This window comes from Oryctolagus cuniculus, chromosome 1, assembly GCF_051225735.1.
Source record: "Oryctolagus cuniculus isolate XC-2025 breed Fujian yellow rabbit chromosome 1, ASM5122573v1, whole genome shotgun sequence".
Lineage (NCBI taxonomy): Eukaryota > Metazoa > Chordata > Mammalia > Lagomorpha > Leporidae > Oryctolagus > Oryctolagus cuniculus.
In genome coordinates this window covers 154,900,054-154,926,753 of record NC_142867.1, presented here as the reverse complement: position 1 = coordinate 154,926,753, position 26,700 = coordinate 154,900,054, and the positions used below count along the sequence as shown (strand labels likewise).

Sequence of the window (26,700 nt, the reverse complement as noted above, 5' to 3'; positions counted from 1 at the left end):
ATAGATGGGCCTTGTTTTTAATCCATTCAGCCAGTCTGTAACTTTCAACTGGAGAGTTGAGGCCATTTACATTCAAGGTTTCTATTGGTAATCATGGCATTTTCCTGTAAATATTCCTTTTGGTTACTTTGGATTTCCTTTGTACTTTTACTGGGAGATTTTCTGCCTTTGTATTGTTTCATAGTGGTAACTATGTTTGTTTGTTTCTGTGTGTAGCACATCCTTAAGCATCTTTTGTAACGCTGGATGGGTGGTGACAAATTCTTTCAATTTCTGTTTGTTATGGAAGATCTTTATTTCACCGTCATTCATAGATGATTGCTTTGCAGGGTACAGTATTCTGTGTTCGCAGTTTTTCTCATTTAAAGCTTGTCTTACCATTGTCTCCTAGCCTGTAGGGTTTCGAATGAGAAGTCAGCTGTGAGTCTAATTGGAGATCCTCTGAAAGTAATATGGCATTTCTCTCATGTACATCTTAGAATCTTTATATTTTACTGTGGACAGTTTGACTACACTGTGTCATGGTGAAGATCTTTTCTGGTCATGTCTGTTGGAAGTGTATGTTCTTCCTGTACTTGGATGTCCCTTTCTTTCTCCAAATTGAGAAAGTTTTCTGTAATTATTTCACTAAATATGCCTTCTAATTTTTTTTTAAATTATTATTTGACAGAGTTATAGGCAGTGAGAGAGAGAGAGAGACAGAGAGAAAGTTCTTCCTTCCATTGGTTCACTCCCCAAATGGCCGCTACGGCCGTCACTGCACCAATCCGAAGCCAGGAGCCAGGTGCTTCTTCTTGGTCTCCCATGCAGGTGCAAGCGCCCAAGCACCTGGGCCATCCTCCGCTGCCCTCCTGGGCCACAGCAGAGAGCTGGACTGGAATAAGAGCAACCGGGACTAGAACCCAGTGCCCATATGGGATGTTGGTGCTGCAGGTGGAGGATTAACCAAGTGAGCCACGGCACCAGTCCCACCTTCTAGTTTCTTTCCACAACTTCAGGAACTCCTACCACCTATATATTGGGTCATTTGATAGTATCCCGTAAGTCTCCAACACTGTTTTTAAGTCTTCTAATTTCTTTTTCTTTTTATTCATTCTGACTGTAAAATTTCCAAAGATTCATCTTCTAACTTGAATTTCATTTCTTTGTCCTCACCAAATCTGTTGTTAAGGTTTTCTACCACATATTTATTTGATATATTGAATCCTGCATTTCTAATATTTCATTTTGAAATATGAATCATTTGAAATTTAAATCTGAATTTCATGGGAAAAAACTTTCATGTCATCTATAGATCTCTTTAATTCATGTATTTTATTCTGATTGTTTCTGAGTAATCCTATGATTAATATTTCAATCCTGTTTCAAGTATTTTATCAGTGTTTTCATTTTCACATTCTAATATTGAAATGTTGCTTTCTTCCTTTGGGGATCATATTGCATTCCTATTCTTGCTTATTGAGTTTCTGCATTTATTTTTAGGCATTTGTGGAGATACTTGTTGATTTTTTTCTCTGTGATGGCTTCTATCTTTAGACTATGCCTCTGTGGTTTAGTGGAGTGTCTGCTGTTTCAGTGAATACCCAGAGGTGTGTGCTGAGTGTGGCTAGTGAGCTCTGGTCAGTGCTCTAGATGGGGCTGAGTATCCAGGGTGACATCCAAGTTGGGCCTGGTAAATTTTTTTTTTAATATAAGGATGGAGGTTGTGATCAGCTCTGTTGGCATAGTCACAACCTCAACTCCTCTCTTCCAAGTTGATCAATGCCCAAGTGTTAGTGCACAATGGATGCAACACTCATCTACACTGCTATAAAAACCTCACAAAAGATCTGTGCAGTCCTCAGTATGAGCATGGATCCCATTGCAATGATCTACCCAGGCAATCTGGGGGTTCTGAGCTTGTGAAGAAACTCACAGTGATAACCTTTTTCACTCTCATGCAATCACAGTGTCCACACAATCTCAACACACACAGCTTCCACAGTCACTGGGTGTTAGGGATCCACACTATCCCGCTTGTCTTTCCCATTCACAGAGAGGCAGAGATGCTCCCAGAGCCAGCTGCCAGGGGGTGCTCCACATAGGGAGGCTGGGGGCACCTCACAGTCCTACGTGGGTCTCCAGCCCCCTGGCAATCCTTCCAGCCAGGCTCAGGTGTTTTGTTTTGGTTGGTTGCTGGGTACACAGACCTGAGCTGGTGCAGCTGTTAGGTATGTCCAAAATGGTGCTTGCCTTCCTCTAGCTGGCCAGTAGGTGTCATTGTCTGGGGGACAGGGAGAAAGAAACGTGCCCCCTTTTATCCTCTTTGTTGGCAGGTACCCTGTCCCCTACAGGGCTTCAGCCGACACTCATGCCGAGCTCTCTCTACAGCTCTATTGCCAGTGGCACAGACTACTGTAGTCTGTTATCACCTCACTGTTCAAAGCTGGCAATCAGGCTCTTGGTTGCTGGGGTCCTATATTGTGTCCATGATTGTGCTGCATGTTCACACCCTCCTTCTTTATTTTTTATTTCAATAAATAACATTGCCTTTTCAATCACTCAGGCCGGCTTTCTTTCTTTCCCTTACATTTTCTCAATGATTAGTCAAGGAGTCCTTGTGTTATTATATTTTCAGGATTCTTCATATCTATGTTTCCATTTCTCCTCTGACTATTATAGGTCAGACCCCTATTATTTCTCATCTGGAGGGTTGCCCTGGCCTCATAACTCTGCAACCTCTTCCAAACTCTTCTATATCTTACTGCCAGATTAATCTTTTTAAAGCTCTATTCTGATTATATCATTCCTCTACTCAGAGAAGTTCAAAAATTCTCCACTGCCAGCCAAAAGTGTTCATATTTCTTTGCAAGGCATTCAAGACACTCCATGACCTGATTCCAACCCAATTTTTCAGCCTTATCTCCCACTAGTCTCCTTTACATAACATGTACTCCAGCCAAACTGGAGTGCTTACTATTCCTTAAATGTGTATTAGTTCCTATCTCCTTACCTTTTGCTCTCTTTAAGTGATTTCTCTCACTTTATAGTTTCCTCTGTGCTCAATGTTGTCTGTTTAAACCTTGCCCCACTTCAAACTCAGATCAAATATCTCCAAGAATTTTTTTTTTGTTCTCATTAGTGAGAAGGAATGCCAGTAACAACCTGAACATACCCCCTTGCCATACTTGTGATATGTAGTTTTAAAAGATTTATTTATTTGAAAGTCAGTTATAGAGAGGGAGAGATAGACAGATTTTCCATCTGCTGGTTCACTCCCCAGATGGCTGCAGTGACCAGAGCTGTGCTCCAAAGCCAGGATCCAGGAGCTTCTTCTGGGTCTCCTGTGTGGTTGCAGGGGCCTAAGTACTGGGCCATTTCCTGCTGCTTTCCCAGGCACATAAGCAGGGAGCTGAATTGGAAGTGGAGCAGCCAGGACTTGAACCAGCGCCCATATAGGATTCCAGCATCTCAGGCAGTGTCTTTGCCCACTGTGCCACTGTGCCACTATGCCACCTCCCACTTGTAAAATTTTACTTTGACATGTAGAAACAATGAATTTGAGGTTGAGTCTGTGTTCTGCCTTTTATTACCTCTCTGTGATTCTGGTACAAATCCTTCAACCTCTCTTTGTCTCAGTTTTCTCTTACATTAAATGAGAATGAACACTTCAGCATAACTCACGGAATTCTTTTGAATATCAAGTGAAAAAATTATATATATAATGTTTCATAGTAGTTTACATTTTGTTCTCTAATCTCGATTACATATTAGAAATTATTTTTCATGAAATTATAAAAAATTATGCATGGACTTTAAACTTTTTTTGCCTCAAAATAAATTTTTTAATTCCATTTTTCTACAAATGTTTTAAAGTATTTTCATATATTTCAATTATTTTGTGAGCATGTGCCAATATTTTAGGGATCTTATTAATTACTAATTGTTTTACTGTAATACATTGAACTAAAAAGAGAATGTCTAAGTTATCTTGTGCTTATTTGCCACATAAATTTTTATATTTTTATTGTAAACTTTGTCCATTTAAGATTTCTTCTTAAAATAGTTACAGTCTACATTTGTAATGGCACAAAATTATTATCAGTTTATGCTTAATTTTATAATCATAAAATGTTTATAATCCAGTCCAGCTAAAACTTCTAGCATTGCATCTTGAATTCTTTGATGAATAATGTTGTTTGGTTGTTTGTTTCAGTATGAAAACATTCTAGAAGTCTCTACATAGGACTTTATAGAACTATTATTGTGGGAATTTAGATGTCATCATTCCTTTATTTCACATAAAGCCAGTACTCATGTGTGTTAACATGTGTGAAGAAAAGAAATATATTACAAGTCAAATTTCTTTAATGAAAGAAGTGATTATTCTGTATGTCTCAACAGCTCACCAAAGTATAAGAAACCAGAGTAGAGATCTAGGACTGATACATGGTGTGCATAGAGTTTGAATTTGGTTAAATCTCAAGGCCTAACCTGTTTTTTTTTTTTTTCATTAAGTGGATTGCCTAACTGGATTGTTACTCTTTGGTTCTCTCTTCTGCCCTTTCCAGTGTCTTTGGTGCATGAATCCTGCCTCAAAACCATCTATCCAGCAGTTAGGAATGAGACTCACAGGGAAAGGGATATTGGAAGATGCAGAAATAGGGAGTGAGCATTTAGTCCAGCAGTTCAGACATCCATTTCCCATATCAGAATGCTAGGTTTGATTCCTGGTGGAGTCTTCCCACCAATGCAAACCCTGAAAGACAGCAGGTAATGGCTCTGTTATTTGGGTTCCTGCCACCCATGAGGGAGACCCAAATTGTGTTTCAAGCTCCTGGCTCCAGTCCCAGTTCACACTGGTTGTTGTGGATATTTAGGAAGCTAACCATTGGATGGGAGTGCACTCTCACTTTGTCTGATTCTGTGTCTCTCAAATAACTTAAAACAATTTTAGAAAGATACCAGAATATTGAATGGACAATAGTTTCTGGAGTATGGATTACAATGAGAAGGTGTCACTCGGTATGCAATATTCACCTAGATAAAAGAAGTGATTATTGCTTCTCTCTGCTATTGTACCAAAGCCAGATCAAGTTAAGAGACCCATGATCCCATGTCTGGCCCTTGGAGAGAAGTGGAAATGCACTTTTTCCAGTGGGAAGGGAGAAACTTGTTTGGGTTATTGAGGAAGCATCATAGGACTAAGGAGTGACGTAATATCCTTCTTGGAAGAGACTGGCTGGATTTTATGCCATTTTCTGAAAGTGTGGGTGATGCATCAAGAGTGACAGACTGCTTGGAAAAAGAATTATATGGAAACCTCTTAGCCCCCATGACTTTTATCCGGGGAGGAACAAGATTGTGAAATAAACCTAGGCGGAATGTGCAAGTTGCTGTTAGTCCTGACGGGGGAAGTGGTGTGTGCTTCAATATTTAAAAGCAAATTTGACCCCCTGCGGGCTGCACATGCTTACAGGGAGTCTTGGATGGTCTCAAAGATTCTTATATAGACTTTTCCAGCTTATCCCAAGATGAGAGAAGGTATTTCATGAGAAGGAAAGGAAAAATGCAAAGGAGAGGATTAATAGAAGCTGTGTGGAGTCCAGAAAACTGTAGGGAGTTACACAATAGAAATGGCACATGATTTGTTTATGAAACTCTTTCTTTGAAAAAAAAAAAAAGATTTATTTTATTTATTTGAAAGAGTTATGGGGCCGGCATTGTGGCATAGCAGGTTAAGCCTCCACCATGACACATATGGGCACTGTTTCAAGACCTGGCTGTTCCACTACTGAGCAAACTCCCTGCTAATGGCCTGGGAAGGCAACAGAGGATGGCCCAAGTACTTGGGCCCCTACTACTACCACCTATGTGGAATGCCTGGATGAATCTCCAGGCTCTTGGCTTCTGCCTGGCCCAGCCTTGGCCTATGCGGACATCTGGGGAGGGAACCAGTGGATGGAAGATGTCTCTGTCTCTGTCTGTCTCCCTCCTTCCCTCTCTCCCTGTCCTTCCCTCCACCTCCTCTTATCCCTCCCTTCCTCTAACTCTTCTTTTCAAATAAATAAAAAAATAAATCTTTAGAAAGCACAAAGAAAGGCAGAGTTACCAAGAGAGAGGAGAGACAGAGAGAGGTCTTCCATCCTTTGGTTCATTCCCCAGGCTGCAGGGGTTAGGGTTGGGCCAGGCTGAAGCCAGGAGCCAGGAGCTTCTTCTGGGTCTCCTATATGGGTGCAGAGGTCCAAGCACTTGGACTGTCTTCTGCTTTCCCAGGCGCATTAACAGGGATAGGAAGTGGAGCAGCTGTGTCTTGAACTGTTGGTTATATGGGATGCCAGTGGTGGTGATTTTACCCACTATGCCACAAAGCTGGCACCATGAAACTCCTTTAACTTTCATTGCCATTGCCTTGGAGGTTATGTGATTTGTGACTAGATAGGGTCTGGTTTATGACTTTGTATTCTTTCAGTGATCCATACTGAGGAAGAGAATAGGGGAGACTGGGTAATTCAATCTCTCTTTCTCTGTTTCTCTGTCTCATACACACACACACACACACACACACACACACTTCTTGCTTTCCAGGAGAGAGCATTCTGTTCTCTTTAATCTTCTCTTCCTGATTCTACTGGGGTCTCTTATTGTCCACTTCTTTTCTTTTCTTTTACCACTCTTGCTGGCAGCCAACTTTATCACAATAAAATAAATGCTTTTATTGGAAAATTGAGAAATAATAAGAAGATAAGCCTACTGTATACAAAAGGCTAAACAATGGTAGGTCATTTAGCCTACTTCTTAGTTAAGGGGATATAAGATGAATTCCTGAAAGAACCAACTTTTGTTTTTGGAAGAAATCTACCTAGTTTTACTGACTGAGGCTGTCTGCCTCAGCCTATTTCCTGCAGGCCAGGTTCATGTTACATAATTGTAATTTCTTACAGCTTCTCACTATGACTTTGAAATGAATGGACTGAGAATATTAGTCACCAGAGAGCAATTATGTAGTGGCCATCAGAAGAGCTGAGGGAGAATGATGAGGATACATCACTACTGGAAAAACATCTCCGTGTGACAACTTCTGAATGTGTAGGCAGGGATATATTTTGAATCCTGAGCAGCTCAAGTCAATGTCCTTGAAAAGAGGCTGAAATTCAGGTAAAAATTCTAATTTTAACTACTTCTGTCCCCTCCCCCCCCAACATTTCTGTGTTCACTTTACTTCTTTGATCCTATAAGAAGTCCTGTGCCGCACTCTGGTTCGAAAGGCAGGGCTGCATGCAAAATCCTCTTGGTCCTGGCACACCTACATAGTTTACTAGAAACACACATGGGTTTAGTTATTTGAATTGAAAACAGACCTGAATAAAGGGGTATCTGTATTGTGTCCTGGTTTCTCCGTGTCCAGCAAGTTATCAGCAGGCTGGGTGGAATGAAAAGGGCTTCCAGCAATCCATGTTCATCACTGCCTGGTGATTTAATCCAAGAGCCCAGATCGTAAATTGGACTTGACGTCAAACAACAGCCAAGGCTGAGAATCTGCCTGGGTGTGCTGGGCTCACTGCAGGCTGACTAACCAGCAGGCATGTTGTCACGTCTGGGTCATCTGCTGTCAGTGGACTGTTCCCATGGGAGGTCCAGGTCACAAGCTTTGCAATAGTCTAGACAGGAGGTGACAAACATGTTGACCTTTGGGACAAGATTGATCTCTGCAGTTTTTGACAAGAGGTCTTTCCAGAAGGGTGTCTCCAAGGAACAGTCTAGAAGCTTCATCATGTGTGAGTGAAATCAAATCTGAATCTGCTCCACCCAGACTGGAATGCCAAAGAGAGTTTCTTGAGCTAAAGGATGATGTTTGTTTATTTCATCAGTTTTCCTGAGACATTCTCTTTGAGCTTTAGGAGTAGGTGGGGAGAGGAAAGGAAAGGGGAAAAGGACTTAAGGACTTCCTTCCATGTCCCAGCTCCGAGGACAGGGCTGTGAAAGAGGCATTTTTCAGATAGTATTTCATTTTTTTAAAGAAATATTTATTTACTTATTTGAAAGGCAAAGTTACAGAAAGCAGAGGCAGAGAGAGGGAGAGAGAGAGGGAGGGAGGGAGAGAGAGAAGAAGGGAAGGAGAGAGAGAGGGAGGGAGGGAGGGAGAGGTCATCCATCTGCTGGCTCACTTCCCAGATGGCCGCAAGGCCAGAGCTGCGCTGATCCAAAACCTGAAGCCAGGAGCTTCCTCAAGATCTCCCACGTGGGTGCAGGGGCCCAAGAACTTGGGCCATCTTCTCCTGCTTTCCCAGACCATAGGAGAGACCTGGATCGGAAGTGGAGCAGCTGGGACTCAAACTGGTGCCCATATGGGATGCCAGCACTGCAGGCAGCAGCTTTACCCGCTACACCACAGTGCTAGTCCCCAATATTTTATTTATGTGTCACACAATGCTATGGAGATTGCCTCATCCATCTCCTATTGCAGAGAGTAATTGCAGGCTATTAGTACTTCAAAAAGTTCATGGAAAAATGGAATTAAAACAAAAGCCTATTTAGGTACAAGAGTATGTGAAATCCATGCATTTTTTCATAGTATACATTTCCATGAACCCTTTGAAGACTTCTCACATTCATAGATGTGAACATTTTTTAAAAAATTATTTAACCTATACAAGTTTCATATATTCAGATTTAGGAACATAGTGATACTTCCCACCCCACCCTCCCTCCTGTCCATGCTCTGACCCTTCTTCCTCCTCCCTCTCCTATTCCCACTCTTACCTTTTACAGAGATATATTTATAGTGTACTTTATACTCATAAGGTTCACCCTACACTTGGTAAGAGTTTAACAAATTGTATGAAGAAAAAAACAGCTTCAGTTTATTTCAATATTATGCCATGATGCCCTCCAAGGGTCTGTTTCCATCCCCTACCTCTTCCCCTTCCTCCTTTTTTTTTTGCCAAAGTGAAAGTAATTTCAACTCCTTTTGGAACTCAAGGGGTTATAAAAATATTAAAATAATTTCAGAATGAATATTTGCTTCTACTCAAATCATGTAAAATAAAACCTGTCTCTTCATTTTATGGCTATTGGTGGTATTCAGCTGATTACCTCTGAAAAAGAATAGAGATTGTGGAAGAAAGTGAAGTGGGGATTAACTGCACAAGTGTGACCTAAAGTACACTCTGTGGGATGCCAGGTGCTGCACATTCTCTGTTCAAAACAAGGTTGAGAAACTTGGCGTAAACTATCCCCTTCATTAAGAATGACAGGATTTGCGTTTTGTTGTACTCTAAGTTCCTCAAACTTAATGAATCATGAAATCATTCCCCCACTAGAAAACTGATTAATGTCACCCGGGTCTAATGCTTTGTGGATGACAATTTGCAGACACTTGTATGAGTCTTAATGGTAGTAAAGACTCCAAGGATTTAGACTTGGAAGCTTCATGAACTTCAGCCGGGCAAAAGCACAGGATCCATTATCCAGGTTTTCAACTAACTGCTTGCTGTGGTCAAGGCTCTGACTTACTAGTAAATACAAGCTTGTGGACTACTTGAACACTATTTTAAAGATGGTGAAGATACTTCAAGTCTGATGAAATATACAAGGCTGATTTTGTCTTCTAAAGTGTATGCCATGTGTTTTCATACAAACCATTTGCACAGAACACCTCTCAGTAATGTATGATTATCATGCACAAATATTCTAAATACAAAGACCTTTTACCTTCAAAAAAAGAAAAAAATCCCCCAAACAAAATTCTCTTTAGCCATCTGATGAAGGCAAAATATGATCCTATGGGACCGGCACTGTGGTGTAGCGAGTAAGGCTGCTGCCTGCAGTGCATCCCATGTGGGCACCAGTTTGAGTCCCAGATGCTCCACTTCCAATCAAACTTTCTGCTATTGCTTCAGAAAGCAATAGAAGATGGCCCAAGTCCTTGGGCCCCTGAACTCATGTGGGAGACCTGGAAGAAGCTCCTGGCTCCTGGCTTCAGATCAGCTCAGCTCCTGCCATTGTGGCTATTTGGGGAGTGAACCAGAGGATGGAAGAACTCTCTCTCTCCACCTCTTCTTTCTTTGTGTAACTCTGACTTTCAAATAAAAAAAATAGATCTAAAACAAAAATGTGATCCTCTCTAGCTTTTCATCTTTCTTCCTTTCCTTTATTCTCCTTGTGTTTCCTTTATTCCTCCTCCTTTGTCCCCTCCTCCCATCCCCTCTAGATCTGTGGTTACTGTCCATATTTACCTGAACACCTTGTCATGATGGAAATAGATACGATAATAATTATAACATAGACAACTCTACATCCAAAACTATTTAACTGACTTCAAGTTGAACTGCATATGCATAAGACTAGTCATCTTTTTTTTTAAACTTTTATCTAATAAATATAAATTTACAAAGTACAACTTTTGGTTTATAGCGGCTTTTTCCACCCATAACCTCCCTCCCACCCTCAACCATCCCATCTCCCACTCCCTCTCCCATCCCATTCACATCAAGATTCATTTTCAATTATCTTTATATACAGAAGATCAATTTAGTATATATTAAGTAAAGATTTCAACAGTTTGCACCCACACAGAAACCCAAAGTGTAAAGTACTGTTTAAGTACTAGTTATAGCATTAATTCACATTGTGCAACACATGAAGGACAGAGATCCTACATGGGGAGTAAGTGCACAGTGTCTCCTGTTGTTGATTTAACAATTGACACTCTTGTTTATGGTGCCAGTAATCTCTCTAGGCTCTTGTCATGAGTTGCCAAGGCTATGGAAGCTTTTGAGTTTGCCAACTCCAATCTTATTTAGACAAGGTCATAGTCAAAGTGGAAGTTCTGTTCTCCCTTCAGAGAAAGGTACCTCCTTCTTTGATGGCCCATTCTTTCCACTGGGATCTCACTCACAGAGATCTTTCATTTAGGCCTTTTTTTTTTGTTTGCCAGAGTATCTTGGCTTTCCATGCCTAAAATACTCTCATGGGCTCTTCAGCCAGATCTGAAGGCTTTAAGGACTGATTCTGAGGCCAGAGTGCTGTATAGGACATCTGCCATTCTATGACGATTGGTCATCTTTAAAGGAGATTCACTTTGAGGTCAAACAGGGCTTCAGGGTAAATAAAATCCTTTGTGGTCAGAAATGAATTTCAACCAATATCTCATTCTGTAGACTATCAAATAAAATTTGGCCATTGCTCCAGTTATCTATCTTGTATTTGTTCATGTATTTAATAGCATACTAGAGATGCTTTTTATTTGATTTTTTAAAATAATTGTATTTATATAGAAAAAGAAGTCTCAAAGCATGGGGAAATTATGTAAGCATGTATGCTGCTCTGATTGCCTCAAGGTATTTACTGATTTATTTTCCAATAATAAAACTTCTCCCATGGACTGCCTATTTAAAGGGGAACAATATGTATTCTGGGAATTTTCTTTAAGTGTGCTGGGAGGCTTAAATTTTATTTTATTTTATTTGCTCTGATAAACAGAAAATCCAATCTCCCAGACCTTCAATTCAGCACTTAAAAGAGTAATGTCCTCTGAAGGGACTGTGAGACAGCATAATTTCTCCAGTGGGAAGCTTTGTGTATCTACCACCCAGGCGTAACTTGGCATTTCAATAAGCTTGGTTGAAAATTCCAATATGAAATGTCTCACAATTACAATGAATAACATTCTTCCAAATAGGAAAAGGAAAGATATTATCCATCCATCTCGCTCTCTCTTTTTTTCAAGATTTATTTGTTTATTTGAAAGGCGGAGTTAGAGGCAGAGGCAGAGGCAGAGAGAGATCTTGTATCTGTTGGTTCACTCCCCAAATGGCTGCAACAGCCAGAGCTGGGCTGATCTGAAGCCAGGAGCCAGTAGCTTCTTCTGGGTCTCCCATGCGGGTACAGGGGCCCAAAGACTTGGGTCATCTTCTACTGCTTTCCCAGGCCACGTCATAGATCTCAATCAGAAGTGGAACAGCCGGTGCCCATGGGCAATGCCAGCATTGCAGACAGCAGCTTCGCCTGCTATGCCACAGTGCTGGCCTCATTACCTATCTCTTGACTTCTTTACCCACTCTGAAAATACCTTATCTATGTTGGAGGAGAAAAAATAAGGTCTTGAATTACAATTGGAACCTAATGAGTGTACATCTTTTCTCCATGAGTATTTTTTAAAATATTTTTAAGTCAGTTGCTTGGTTTGCATTATCAAAGTAGAAACCTACAGCTTAGAAATAAAAGCTTGGTTCTGTTTTTTCCCTCTTTGACACTTTACAGTAAATTTTCTTTCTCATGTCATATGGCGTTTGTTTATACAGGGATGCAAATTGCCATAAAATGAAGCAATCCTAACAGGTGACAGATAAAATTTAAAACCTGTTCATCTTCCATAGCTCAGATGATCCTGGACTTCAGGGAACCACAATAAAATATTTGTTTTTATGGCATTAAGAAATAGAAAACAACAATATTCCCTAAAATGGTTTGGTATATTTTCTAAAAGTCTTCTGTTTAGAGTAAAGCAAATCCAGTTCCATTTTGTTTGGTCTGTTTCAGAATTAAGTTTAGTTTATGGAGTGCTGAAACTGAAGCATAGGTGAAGTCATATAGAAAAAACTCTTCTTAAATACAATTAGATGGCATTCAAACGTGGACCTCATTATATACTAACTATATAAATTGGAGCAAGTTTCTTAACTTCTTCCAGTTCAACTTTTTATTTGTAAAATGAACTAAAAATAAACATTCCCAATCCCATAAGGTTTTACTAGAGTTTGGAGAATGTGTGGGTAGCCCAATAGACAAGGCTGTCAGTAGATCCTTCCTCTTATTGGGTATCAGAAGTATTTGGTATTAAAAATAATACCTAGTAAGTACATTTTCTCTCTGGTTTGTACCATATATTTTGTGTTCTTGGATAGTGAGCAAGGAGTGGGCAGTTGTGTTAACTGATTCTAGTGAATCAATTATTCAGCTATTTTTAATGAAAGGCTACCATGGAGCAACTACTGTGCCACAGCTGGGGATATAGCAATGAAAATAAAAATAAGGGCCATACCCTCATGAAGCACACTGGGAGGTTATTGCAATAACACAGAAAAAAAAAATAGGTAATTATACTTTGTGCTAAAAGGTTCAAAGAAAATAAAGACAGAGAGGCAGCTGGAGCATCTCCTCTAGATTAGCTGGCCAGGAAAGTGCTCTTTGAGAAAATGCTATTTAAACCAAAACCTAAATGAGGGAAGACCTAAGGAGGAGGGTGAAGGAGGACTAAAAATAAAGGCCTTAAAATGGGTAGAAATTTGGAGTATTTGAGTGACAGAAAGAAAATAGGTACCACAGGGGCATAAAGAAAAGGAAGGGAAAAGTCAGAAAACCAGATCACAGGCAGCTTTGAAGGCCATGTCAAGAACTTTAGATTTTATTATATCATGATACTGATAAAACTACAGCATGCCTTGACGTATATGAGACATCTTTGTAAAGTTCATGGGGGAATGCACCTGATGAAAAAACTATATCTATGGATTTCAAATTTTTTTGCATCGTACTTTTTAAAAAAACATTTTATTTTATTTATTTTGAAAGAGTTAGAGATAGAGAGAGAGAGGTCTTCCATCCGCTGGTTCACTCTCCAGATGGCTACAATGGCCGGAGCTGCGCTGATCCGAAGCCAGGAGCCAGGAGCTTCTTCTGAGTCTCCCACGTGGGTGTAGGGGCCCAAGGACTTGGGCCATCTTCCACTGCTTTCCCAGACCATAGCAGGGAGCTGGATCAGAAGAGGAACAGCCAAGACTAGAACTGGCACCCATATGGGATGCCAGCACTGTAGGCCAGGGCTTTAACCTACTGCACCACAGTGCTGGCCCCAGACTTATCTTTTAATATCATTTTCTTTTTCTTTTTTTTGACAGGCAGAGTTAGACAGTGAGAGAGAGAGAGACAGAGAGAAAGGTTTTCCTTTTACCGTTGGTTCACCCCCCAAGTGGCTGCTACGGCCGGCGCGTTGCGCAGATCCGAAGCCAGGAGCCAGGTGCTTCCTCCTGGTCTCCCATGCGGGTGCAGGGCCCAAGGACCTGGGCCATCCTCCTCTGCACACCAGGCCACAGCAGACATTTTCTAAGACCTGTTTGAAGCACCTCACTAAACATAATGTTTTTGGAGATTCCTTAGAAAATTTGGATGGACACTAGAAATCATTTTATAGTGTTCTCTCCCTCTCTTTTTCGTCCTCCTTTACACACACACACACACACACACACACACACACATTTTCAATGCAGTCAGCCAGAGAGTTTAAGCATTTGTTCAATAAACAAAGCAAAACCCCAAGAACATTCCATCTATGACCTTAGCTCTGTCAAAAGTGGGCTTCAGTTGGCGTTTTCAACCCAAACCTGCTTTTGATAAAATGCAAAACATGCCTCACTTGAAGATTTTAAAATGCCATTGAGTGAGGAGAAGGGAAGTTGGCTCAATTGTTTTCCTTCCCTTAAACGGAACACCAAAAAGAACCAAGATTCTCCATCCTCCCAGCAGCCAAGAAGACCCAGTGTAGTTGTACTTTCTGCAGTCTGTGGTATGCAAAAAGCCAGAAGTTTGTAATATTTCCAAATATAACAGTGTGTTATGATATGATCTATTTTTCATGCTACAGTTAACTTCCAATAAGTAAAGCATCCATGATCCAATTGTATGAACTAATCAGCCGAGAAGCTGAGAATCACTTAAATACTCTGCCAGGTTTGTGGTTTTATCATCTTATGTCCCTTCCTGTGTTACTGTGCTACAAAGATCAGTTCTGTAGGATAGCATTTGGCAGAAGGATAAAAGAGGAATGTGGGGATGGTTCATGACTGGTGTCAGGAGACCCTCTTTGTAGACTCAGCTCTGTCTACACTCTGTTAAGTAACCTGACTTGTCATTTGCTATCTTGGCCTGCCCCTCAATCCCCACCCAATTCTTTCCCTGCAGAATATGACAACTCTCAGCTTGTTAGTAAGTGTTCCTTCAGGAGTAATCATTTATTGATAATATTGGCTTATAAATAGGCAGGGTTGATCCATGGCAAAATTGTGAGAGAGAAATGGCACAACCACTGTACCTGACTCCCTTTTCTCTTTACCACCTCCTCAAAGGCACAAAGCTCAAAACGTGGTACTTCTGTCTGGAATATGTCATAACATATTCCGGAGGGTAGTGAGCGTCTTGTGCCCTTCATCCTATTATGCAGGTGATAACCTACTCCATCTCTGAAAAGAAGTTTGTCTGAAAGATTTTGTGCCTTGGAAGAATTTCCATATTTATGTGTATGTCAGAGCTAGGAATGCTTTTTTCTTCCAGGTTATGTTACATAAAACCCAGTAATACTTCCCAATCCAATTTCTTTCTTTTTCTCAATTCATATTTTCTGTCTTTCCTATTTGCTGCTTTCGTTAGCAAACAGCTAATAACAGTTGTGGACTTGGTTCAATTCAGTGGGTCCCCAGCCACGCTGATGGGTGAACATGAGGTGCATGATGATGTTTATCACTGTCTGAGGAGGAAGCTGAGGCCAACTATATTAGGAGGTTGTGTTAAGATCCAGGACAACTCATCTGTATGTCATCCCATGGAAGAGAAATGGATTTGTCAGAAATACATTCTATGGATGCTATAAATGAGCCATTTCTTTTCCTACCACTACTTATCACTAACGTCTAAAACACAGGTTGCAATTTTCCTAGTCATTTTAAGATGGGAAATTTTATGGTCAGTATTTACTGTTTTGTGATATTTTAAACTACACTAAGCTCCCCACGCACCATGTGCCACCTGATTTAAGAAAACAAGCCTCATACCAAGGGGATTACTAGGAACTACTATCTTGCTGTTTGTTGGCGACTGCTCATATAGTCTCATTTTCTTGATTCCCTGTTTGGGTGACTTCAGAGTCTACATCCAGGTGACAACCCAGTGTCTGGAATTGTCTAGTGAGGATAGGAGAAGGGCATATCTGTAGTGGAAGAGGACTCATTTCCCAACTTGCATGTGGAAATAATGCCTTGTGCTTTCTAGTTACTGTTCTGCATGTTTGTATTTTTAAAAGGAAGGCTGAAAAGAGGAAGAACCATCATGATGGGTTATTTTAGTCATAAATTCCTCCATTAGCGCATTAAGATTGTGCATGGAAAAAGCTATCAAAAACAGGAAATGAAGCTAGTGTGGGTACCTACTTCCCTGCCATCTGGATATTTCCAGTAAAATAACATATTTTATTACCTCCCCATTTACCTACCATACTTCTTAGTGGTTAACTTGCACCAGTTCAATGTTGCTGTTATTATTTTCAACTATTTCACATGCCAGCAGGAAAAAGATAAAACATCGATGGATTGGGCTGCAGGAGGAAGCAAAGGAACTAGAGAATCACTTGGTTTGAGTTCTCGTTATTGCTGAAGACAGAAAATAAGGAAGAACAGAATAATACAAGCTAACCAATTGGTTAATATCTATAGAGCTCTCTCTGTTGATAGAGATAAAACCATAAACAGATTCATTTCCTGATTCCAAAATCATGAAAAATTTTGTGGCATGCCTATTAAAAAGGCTTTTTCTTTTCAAGAGTTGTAATGAAAGAGGGTAATGCAAATGACCTAGAACCACTTGTGATATAAACACAGGTAAAATTCTAATATTTTGGTAATTTTAGAGTTATGTATATGTATGTACCTTTTATACATAAAATTTTTTAAATTAGTAAAGTGGTGTGTCACATGGTAGGGTTCATAAGACTGCACTGGATATGGTAAACTGGATTGGAGATGCATTAGCGTAAGTTTAGATAGGAAGAATTTGTTCATTCATTATTCCTTCATTGATTGCAGTGGAGTTTGTGATGTGCTGCCTGGATCTTCTGTCTAGGACCGAGACTCTTAATTCCTTAGACATCCAAGTGTTGCGATCAAGTGTTGGCTGCTGATGGTTCACAGCTGAGTGTTTATTTAGGATTTTTCTCTGGCTGATGGGACCTGCATGTTCTCAAATTACTCCCTCATCCCTGGGGACAGTTCACTTTCAGTGACTAAGTCGTGTGGAAATACAAGACCAGGCTGCTTTGGGTCTCTATTGGGAGCCTCTCTGAAGGGCCATCCTAGTTCAGATGCATCTGACTCATAGTTCAACTCATCCCTCTGTCCCATTCTGCTCCCTTCACTTCATTACACATTTACCTACTGTAAATAAACTTCCTGAACACAAATCTCTGTTTCAGAGTGTTTCCCAGGGGCAAAACTTCATATTTCAGTCAAATAGTCTTGATGTTCAAAACAGGTACAAAAGAGACCTTGGTAACACATGTTACAATTGTTAATGAGGACGAACAAAGAAAGCACCATGAGAGGAGGGAACTCTTGTAAAGTAAATGTTAGCGCAGACCATGGGTAGTACATGCTTCAACTTAAAGCAAATTCAGTTTTTCATTCTTGTTCCTGGCTTTGTGACTTGTGGCTTACAAGATCAGGAGATGGTCCCAGTGGAAATTCTGGGGTTGTTCTCTGTGAGAATCAGCCTACTTTACTGTTTAGGGTGGAAAACTAGTTCTCTATCTGAAGACCAATAGCGTTCACTTTTAAAGATTGTTGGTCCTAAGAGGATCTGGGAAAAACTGCTTTGTGCTATTTGTATTTATTTCCTATTACTTTTGGAAAGCAATTCAAAAGCAGACTCTCTTGTTCGTATTTGTAGTGAGACATTCTCAAAAAGCACAATGTTCTTTTCAATAATGTAGAATAAATTGTTCTCTGTGAAATGTATAAGTCATTCTAAGTATTTCTGAGAAATCTCCTTGTTCTTTGTTAGTTGAATACAATTAATGGGACTCTTAAAGTGTATGGATTTTTAAAAAATTTTTCTATCTCAATATTCCTTGCATGTGGTTTAAGGATGTATTTGCCTCTGATGAAAAAGGTTTTTTTCCCATAGGTATTTTGTAACTAGGTTGCAGAGTAGATATTGAGGGCTTTGGAATCCTTAATATAGGAAAAATGATGGAATGACCAAGAAAGAGGATCGAGGGCTCCAAGGGCTTCCTTCAAGTATTGAAAGGTTTTGGGGGATGACGCTATAGTTTTCACTGGTTGTCCCAATATGCAGAATTAGAAGAGAGCATTGGAATTTGTGCCTGTCCAAGTTATAGCTCCATGTTAAGGGAAGCATTCTTAAAGTCATTATTACTGCAACAATGGAATTGCTTGCCTCTGAGATTATGAACTTTTCATTCTTAAAGACTTCACGTTGAGATTGGATTGTTGAAAGTCTCAAGCATTCAAATCCACTAGCAGTGTGGGGGAGGTGTTTCTACATATGTTGAGCTGAGTTAGACAAACTCAAGATTTCCGCTCACCCTAAACTTTTGTGGTTCCATGGTATGAGATAAGACATTTATGAATACAAACTTAGAGGGCGGGTCTTGTGTGTTCCTGCTGCTGAACCTCACCCCTATTTTAAGCCCCCTCTGCCACCCAACGTGGCTCCTGCAGCCACATTTATGCATACAACCAACCTACCTCCTGCAACTCAGTGTCTGTATACCATGGGATCCAGCCCCCACCACCTGAGAAAATCAGTACCAAACCAGGATATTGTATCAATAATCAAAAACCTTCCAGGCCGGCATTGTGGCTCAACAGGCTAATCCTCCACCTAACGATGCCGGCACACCGGGTTCTAGTCCCGGTCGGGGCGCTGGATTCTGTCCCGGTTGCCCCTCTTCCAGGCCAGCTCTCTGCTGTGGCCAGGGAGAGCAGTGGAGGATGGCCCAAGTGCTTGGGCCCTGCACCCCATGGGAGACCAGGAGAAGCACCTGGCTCCTGCCTTCGGATCAGCGTGGTGCGCCAGCTGCAGCGCGCTGTCCGCGGCAGCCATTGGAGGGTGAACCAATGGCAATGAAAGACCTTTCTCTCTGTCTCTCTGTCTCCCTCTATCACTGTCCACTCTGTCTGTTTTTTTTTTTTTTTGACAAACAAACAAAAACCTTCCAACAAAGAAAAACCCAGGACCAGATGGTTTTAGAGGCAAATTATACTAAACATTCAAAGAGGAGTTAATAACTTTAAAAAAATCTTTCCAAAAAAAAAAAAAAAAAGGAAATAATGAACAACTCCCAAACTCATTTTATGAAGCTTTGTCATCCTGATTCCAAAGCCAGACAAAAGAACACAACAAAAGAAAACTACAGGTCAATATTCTTGATATATGTAGCTGTGAAAATCCTCAATAAAATAATAACAAACGAAATTCAGAAGCACATTAAAAGAATCATGCACCATGATGAGTGGGATTTATCTCATTTGCAAGGATGGTACCACAAATGAAAATCCATCAATGTAATTCACATTTCATTAGCATAAAAGACAAAAACCACAAAATCATCAACATTGATGAAAAAAAGCATCTGACAGAACTCGACATTCTTTCATGCTAAAAACTCTCAACATATTAAGTAGAGAAGGAATATTGCTCAACACAATGGAGGCCATTTATGAAAATTCCACAGTTATTATAATAGAGAAAAACTGACAGCTTTTCTTGTGAGATCTCTAACAAGGCAAGGATGTCTACTCTTGCCACAGCTATTCACTGCAGTGCTGGAAGACCTTACCAAAGCAATCAGGAAAGAAAAGGGAATATAATGGATCCGAGTCAGGATGGAAGGTGTAAAATTATCTCTGCAGATGATATGATCATATACCTAGAAAACCCTAAATCCTGCACACACACACACACACACACACCATTTTAAACCTAATAAATGAATTCAGTAAAGTTATAAAATTTAAAACTAGCATATATATTTCTATATATTAATAACAAGCTATTCACATTGAAATTAAGAAAAGAGTTCTGCTAGCTTTGCAATGGTAGCAGAAGCAGTGGCAACAACAACAAAATGCTTAGGAAGTGACCAAAGAAGTGTGAGTAGAAAACACAAAATCAGATTCAGTTTCTCCTGTAGTCTCATAGCACAAATCACTTTTTTAAAACTTTTATTTAATAAATATAAATTTCCAAAGTACAACTTTTGGATTATACTTTTTCCCCTCATAACCTCCCTCAAACCCTCAACCATCCCATCTCCCACTCCCTCTCCCATCCCATTCACATCAAGATTCATTTTCAATTATCTTTATATACAGAAGATCAATTTAGTATATATTAAGTAAAGATTTCAACAGTTTGCACCCACACAGACATACAAAGTATAAAGTACGATTTGAGTACTACTTACACCATTAATTCACATTGTACAACACATTAAGGACAGAGATCCTACATGGGGAGTAAGTGCACAGTGTCTCCTGTTGTTGATTTAACAATTGACACTCTTATTTATGACGTCAGTGATCACCCGAGGCTCTTGTCATGAGCTGTCAAGGCTATGGAAACAAATCACTTTTGATACCAGATATGTGTGTTTTCCCATTCTCAGCAAGCAAGTGATGACTTCTGTAGCTAGGAATCCTCTAATTCAATTTAATTCCAACACAGTTTACCTGAAGATAGTTTCAGAATCCATGGATTGAGGGCTCAGTCTCCAAGAAAGCCCTTCCCTTTGAATACCAATCACAAATACCTGCTTGTTTTATCTGTGCTTCTAACCTACTGGCTATAAATCATGGTTCCTACAATCTGAATGAATTTCCTCATGTTAAGTTAATTTGTGTGAGTGCCTCAGAGAACTCAGGGAAACACTTTTTTTAAAAGTATTCTAAATCATGCCACAAAGAATACGAATGTGGTGACACAGGGGCCAAGGTAGGGGGGAAGGGACATGGATCTTCTATGCCCTTTCTGGGTACATCACCCTACAGGAACTTCCATGTGTTCTGGCCAGAAGCTTCCTGAATCCTGTACTTGTGGATTTTTTGTGGAGACATCTCTGCGTAAGCAGTACTGAAGCATGGGTGATCATACAGAAATATTACTGCCCAAAAGGATATGATCTAATACTAGTAGACAGATGTAGAAATACAGCAAGGCCTGCTTGCTCAGATTGTTCTTGACCTTTCTGGGCACCACGCCTTCCTCGTGGCTACGGAGAAGGATCCTTTCTGAAATTGGAGCCCGAGGGATGATCTATTAGGCAAAAATGTCAGAGAATTTCTTTATGGCTAGCTTCAAGACGTAAGGTAGGGGAAAGAATAGAATGCCTATGACTTGCCTTAGGAAAGGAAAGTTCTAGTTTCCTTGGGGAAAGAATTACTAGAGAAGAACTGTGGGAGAAACAAAATTTATGTATTGTAATATCACAGTGTGGATGACTTTGAAAATGATAAAACATCAATAGAAAGATTCAATGTGAAGTGGAAAAATTAATACAAAGGAACTTCAAACAGTTCATGGAAAATAGAATTACAAAGTAAGTTAATTTTGGTGCCAAAAAATTTGAAAACCATGCATAGAGTGATCATCAAAAAATTTGTGGGAAATGCAAATTATTAAAAAAAACTGCATGGATTTCAATTTTTTGCACCAAAATAAACATCTTTTAATTCCATTTTCTACAATTTTTATATATTTTCTACAATTTTTCTACAAACAATGTACCTAAAGTGATCTACAGATTCAATAAATCACTCTCAAAATGCCAATTATATCTTCCACAGAAATAGAAAAAATTACCTTAAAATTCATATAGAACTGGGAAAGATTTGGAATACTCAGAGTAGTCTTGAGCCAGAACAACAAATACGGAGTCATCACACACTCCTGACTTTTTATTATAAGGCTATTATAACCGAAACAGTGTGATATTGGCAAAAAAGCAGGCATACAGACCACTGAGCAGAATGGGGAGCCCAGAAGTTAACCCGTGTGTTTATGGTCAACTTTGAAAAGCATGCTGAGAATACGCAAGGGGAAAGGGCAGTCTCTACAATAGTGTTCAGAAACCTGATATCTACATGAAAAAGAATGAAATTTGACCCACTTGTCACATTGTATGACAAAATTAACTCAAAATGGATTAAAGATGTAAAATGCAAATCTTGAAACTGAAACAGTTGGAAGAAAACATAAGGGAAAACTTTTATGTTGGTCTTGAAAATAATATCTCTTATAAGACAGAGCACAGGCAACAAAAACAGACAAGTAAGATTGCATCGAACTTATGGAATCAACTCAGACGTCCATGAACTGAAGACTGGATAAAGACATTATGGGATATGACCACCATGGAATACTATACAGCAGTAAAAAATAAATAAATTAAATCCTGTCATTTGCAACGAAATGGATGCAACTGAAAAACATTATACTTAGTGAAATAAGCCATCTCCAAAGGACAAATACTATTTGTTCTCCCTGATCTGTGGTAGCTAATAGAGTATCTAAAAGGTAATCTATAGATGTAAATTTGACACTTTGAGATGTGATAACTTTGAACAGCCCTTGTCTTGACTGTTGAGGAACAATTTTTTTTTCATGCTACTTGTTAAACTCTTTACTTAGTGTAGGGTTAATCTTATATGCATAAAGTTAATTAAAAATAGGTCTTAGTAAAAAATAAGAATGGGAATAAGAGAGGGAGGAAGAAGGGTGGAAGTACAGGTGGGAGGGCAGGTAGGGTGGGAAGAATCATTATGTTCCTAAGCTTGTATTTTTGAAATACATGAAGTTTGTATACCTTAAATTAAAAAAAATCTTTAAAAAAAGATTGAATCAAACTGAAAGAAATCTTTTGAACAGCAAAGGAAACAACCAACAAAATGAATGACAGCCTACAGATTGGGGAAAATATTTATGAAGTATATATCTGGTAAGGGAATAATATCCAAAATAAGGCCAACGCCGCAGCTCACTAGGCTAATCCTCCGCCTTGCGGCGCTGGCACCCTGGGTTCTAATCCCGGTCGGGGTGCCGGATTCTGTCCCGGTTGCCCCTCTCCCAGGCCAGCTCTCTGCTGTGGCCAGGGAGTGCATTGGAGGATGGCCCAAGTACTTGGGCCCTGCACCCCATGGGAGACCAGGATAAGTACCTGGCTCCTGCCATCGGATCAGCGCGGTGCGCCGGCCGCAGCGTGCTGGCCGCGGCGGCCATTGGAAGGTGAACCAACGGCAAAGGAAGACCTTTCTTTCGCTCTGTCTCTCTCTCTCACTGTCCACTCTGCCTGTCAAAAAAAATATCCAAAATAAATAAGGAAGTCACACAACTCAATATCAAAAAATATAAACCCAATTAAAAAATGGACAAGCAATCTAAATAGACATTGCTCAAAGAAATTCCCTTAGGAATGTTAGAATGCCTATTAAAAAGACAAAAGACAGCAATTTATGATGATGTGGAGAATACTGGACTTTTATATATTGTTTATGGGAACATATGCTGGTAGAGCTAGTATGAAAAACAGTGTGGATGTTTCTCCAAAGATTAAACTAGAGTTATTGAGCATGCTTTTGGCTGACAGTCAGGATTCCCATTCCATATTGGAGTACTTAGTTTCGGTTCTCCTGGCTCTTGTTTCTGACTCCAGCTTCCTGAGGATGCAGACCTTAGGAGTCAACGATGAAGGCTCAAGCAATTGTGTTCCTGTCACCTGCATGGGAGACCTGGATTGTATTCCCTTCTCTAGCTTTGATCCCAGCATAACTCTGGCTGTTGTGGGCATTTGAAGAGTGAGCAAGCAAAATCAGACTTTCAGGCTCTGTATGTCTCTTTCAAATAAATTAATGTAAAAATAAAAATAAAAAGATCATATGATCCAATAATTCTGCTTCTAGGTATATATTCAAAGAAATAAATTCAAAGAACAGGATTTTGAAGAGATATCTGAACTCCCTTGTTATTAGAGCATTACTCACAATAGCTGAGATATGGAATTGCCTAAGGGTCTGTCAAAACACATGAATGGATAAGGAAAATGTGACATACATGCACACATACACACACACAATGGATTCCTACTCAGCCTTGACAAAGAAATCCTGCCATTTTTGGCATCGATGGAATTGGAGGACAAAATAAGAAGACACAGAAAGAGAAATACTGCATAATCTCACTTTTTGTGGAACCTAAAACAATCAAACTCATTAAAGCAGAGTGGAAGATCATAGTTACCAAGGGCTGAAGGAAGTGAATGTCATTGGTCAAAGGATACAAAAATGTTAATTATGTAGAGGTAATAAATATGCTGATAGACTTGTATCTGGTGATTTTTTCACAATATATATTTTCATTTTTAAAATTATCTTTATATACAGATCAACTTAGTATATACTAAGTAAAGATTTCAACAGTTTGCACCCACACAGACACACAAAGTATAAAGTACTGTTTGAAGACTAATTTTACTGTTAATTCACATAGTAAAACACATTAAGGACAGAGATCCTACATGGGGAGTATGTGCACAGTGACTCCCATTGTTGATTTAACAATTGTCACTCTTATTTATGACTTAAGTAATCACCTGAGGCTCTTGTAAAAACCCTAAGCATTTTTTTTCATATGACATGTGATTATTAACAAAATACAAAAAGGGCACTGAATGCAACAGATATCTTGTGATTTGATTTTTTTTTAGCCCTTGTTTATACTCCTGTGGAACTGTGGTCTTTCTGCTTTTCACCTGTTGAATATTATGGTTAGCAGTACATTAAGTCTGTTTTTATAGACTGGATTGAAATTAAGTTTTTGGAAAAGTTATAAAAAAAATCAAGTTGTACAGGTACACCAAAAATGCTTAACATTACTAATCATCAGAGAAATGTAAATCAAAGCTCAAAATACAATATTTCACTCCAGTTGAATTGGTTATTATTAAAAAGACACATGATAAGAAATGTTGTCAAGATTGTTGAGAAAAGGGAACACTTGCACACTGATGGTGGGAATGTAGATTATAGGTCCACCATGGGAAACAGTATGGAAGTTCCTCAAAATCCTGAAAATATGATGCAGTGATCCAAATACTGAATAAATACCCAAGGTAAATGAAATCCTTCTGTCAAATAGACACCTGCACTGCTATATTTATTGCAGCACTATTCACAATAGCCAGGAGATAGAAACAATCCCAGTGTCTATCCACTGATTAACAGATAAAGAAAACATGGTACATGTATGTAATGGAACACTTCTCAGCTATAAAAAAGAATGAAATGTTGTCATTTGATACAACATGGATGGAACTAGAAGTCTTTAAGTTAAATGAAATGAAACAAACCACAGTCACATATTGCATTGTCTCACTCATATGTGGAGTTTAAAAATGGTGATATAATAGAACTTAAAAGTATTAGTCTTTACCAGAGTCTGGGGATGGAAGGAGAGAGGAAGGGCTGGAGAAAGGTTGATTAATGGAAACTAAATTGTAGCTAGATAGTAGTAAGAAATTCTGGTACTCTATTGCATGGTAGGGTGACTATCATCTTACAGTACTGTATATTTCCCTCTCTCTAGAAAAAACGAAGATAAGACTTTTGGATGTTTTCACCATAAAGAAATGTTAAACATTTGAATATATATGTATTTATATATACTTATATATAAATATATATGAATTTAAATATATGAGTGTAAATATATATTAAATATATATAAATATACATTTACCTTGATTGGCCATCATACTACATTTTATCTATTGAAATATCATGTAGTAACCTATAAATACACAGCATACAATTTTATGTGCCTATTGTTTTAAAGATTGCTATAAGAATTTATGTGTAGAGAAAAATTGGAACAAATTGTAACTTAAGAATTCACAAAAATCAATTTGTATGTCTTATATAAATTTTTATATGGCAGAACATTAAATAGAAAAATAACATGCACACATAGGAAACAGCAACATAAAAACAAAACAAAACAAAAGCATATGGCTGATGACCTTGTCAGGCTTCATATTGAAAGGTTTAATAGCGAGATGAATTTAATGAAATGATATCCCTTTGACATCTGCCTAAAATAGTGATGTTCTGCCAGTCTGCAGTGTGCGGAAAGTAGGAAAGTGGGACCTAACCAATGTCAAGGGACCCAGGAGAACAGCAAGACTTCCTCACACTGTGTATTGCTACTGCCTCTGCTTACTTCATCTTTGTGTGGTAGAAAAATGACATCGCTCCCAGGAAAAAGGGCGAGGTTCCCACTTTTTTTGTAATCATTGTGTATTTTATTATCATACATTTAACTTCACAAGCAAATAATCCCATAAACATCACCTCACAGGAGAGGCAGCTGGCATAGTGGGGACAGCCTTGCACCTTCCATGTCAGCTCTTTAATGGTAGTGGATCTAACACTGTTAATCAACCTGTCTGCCTCTAAGGTGGGGGACTACACTTCTCATGCTATTCAGGTTCGGCTTACTTTGGCCAATGGAAGGTGACTAGAGTGACACCTCCCACTTACAGGAAGAAGTTTTGAAAGGCAGTCCGTGCTTCACCCATTCTTTTTTCTCCTGAGGGATAGGGGGGTGGCCTCATCCAGTAGGGTCTCAGAATGAAGATGAAGCAGAAGAGAGCTGCCGCTGACCTGGGGTCATCATGACCAAGAAGTGAGAAAACACCCTTTGTAATGAGCTACCGAGGTTTGGATGGGGGCTGTTGCAGCAAGGCTGTGAGCATCTTGATTGCTACAGAAATTACTCACTTTGCAATAGTCAAGAGATAGTGCAGGTCTCTTAATGATCATGACAACCATGGTAATTATAAGAGCAGTTAACATTAATTGGCACTTTCTTTGCTCAGGCATT

General features: G+C 39.4%; 1 long non-coding RNA gene across 2 annotated transcripts in view; it reads left to right on the top strand.

The window, feature by feature from the left end:
• Nucleotides 1-23,707, top strand: part of LOC149128708 (uncharacterized) — a 145,498-nt gene extending 121,791 nt beyond the window's left edge. The window contains exon 4 of one of the 2 annotated variants that reach the window (XR_016236696.1): nucleotides 23,477-23,707. This is a non-coding gene — a long non-coding RNA (uncharacterized LOC149128708). Of the gene's footprint in view, nucleotides 1-6,923; nucleotides 7,106-23,476 lie in introns of those variants that run through there. The other variant, XR_016236699.1, reaches the window with a different exon arrangement.
• Nucleotides 23,708-26,700: the final 2,993 nt, after the last annotated feature.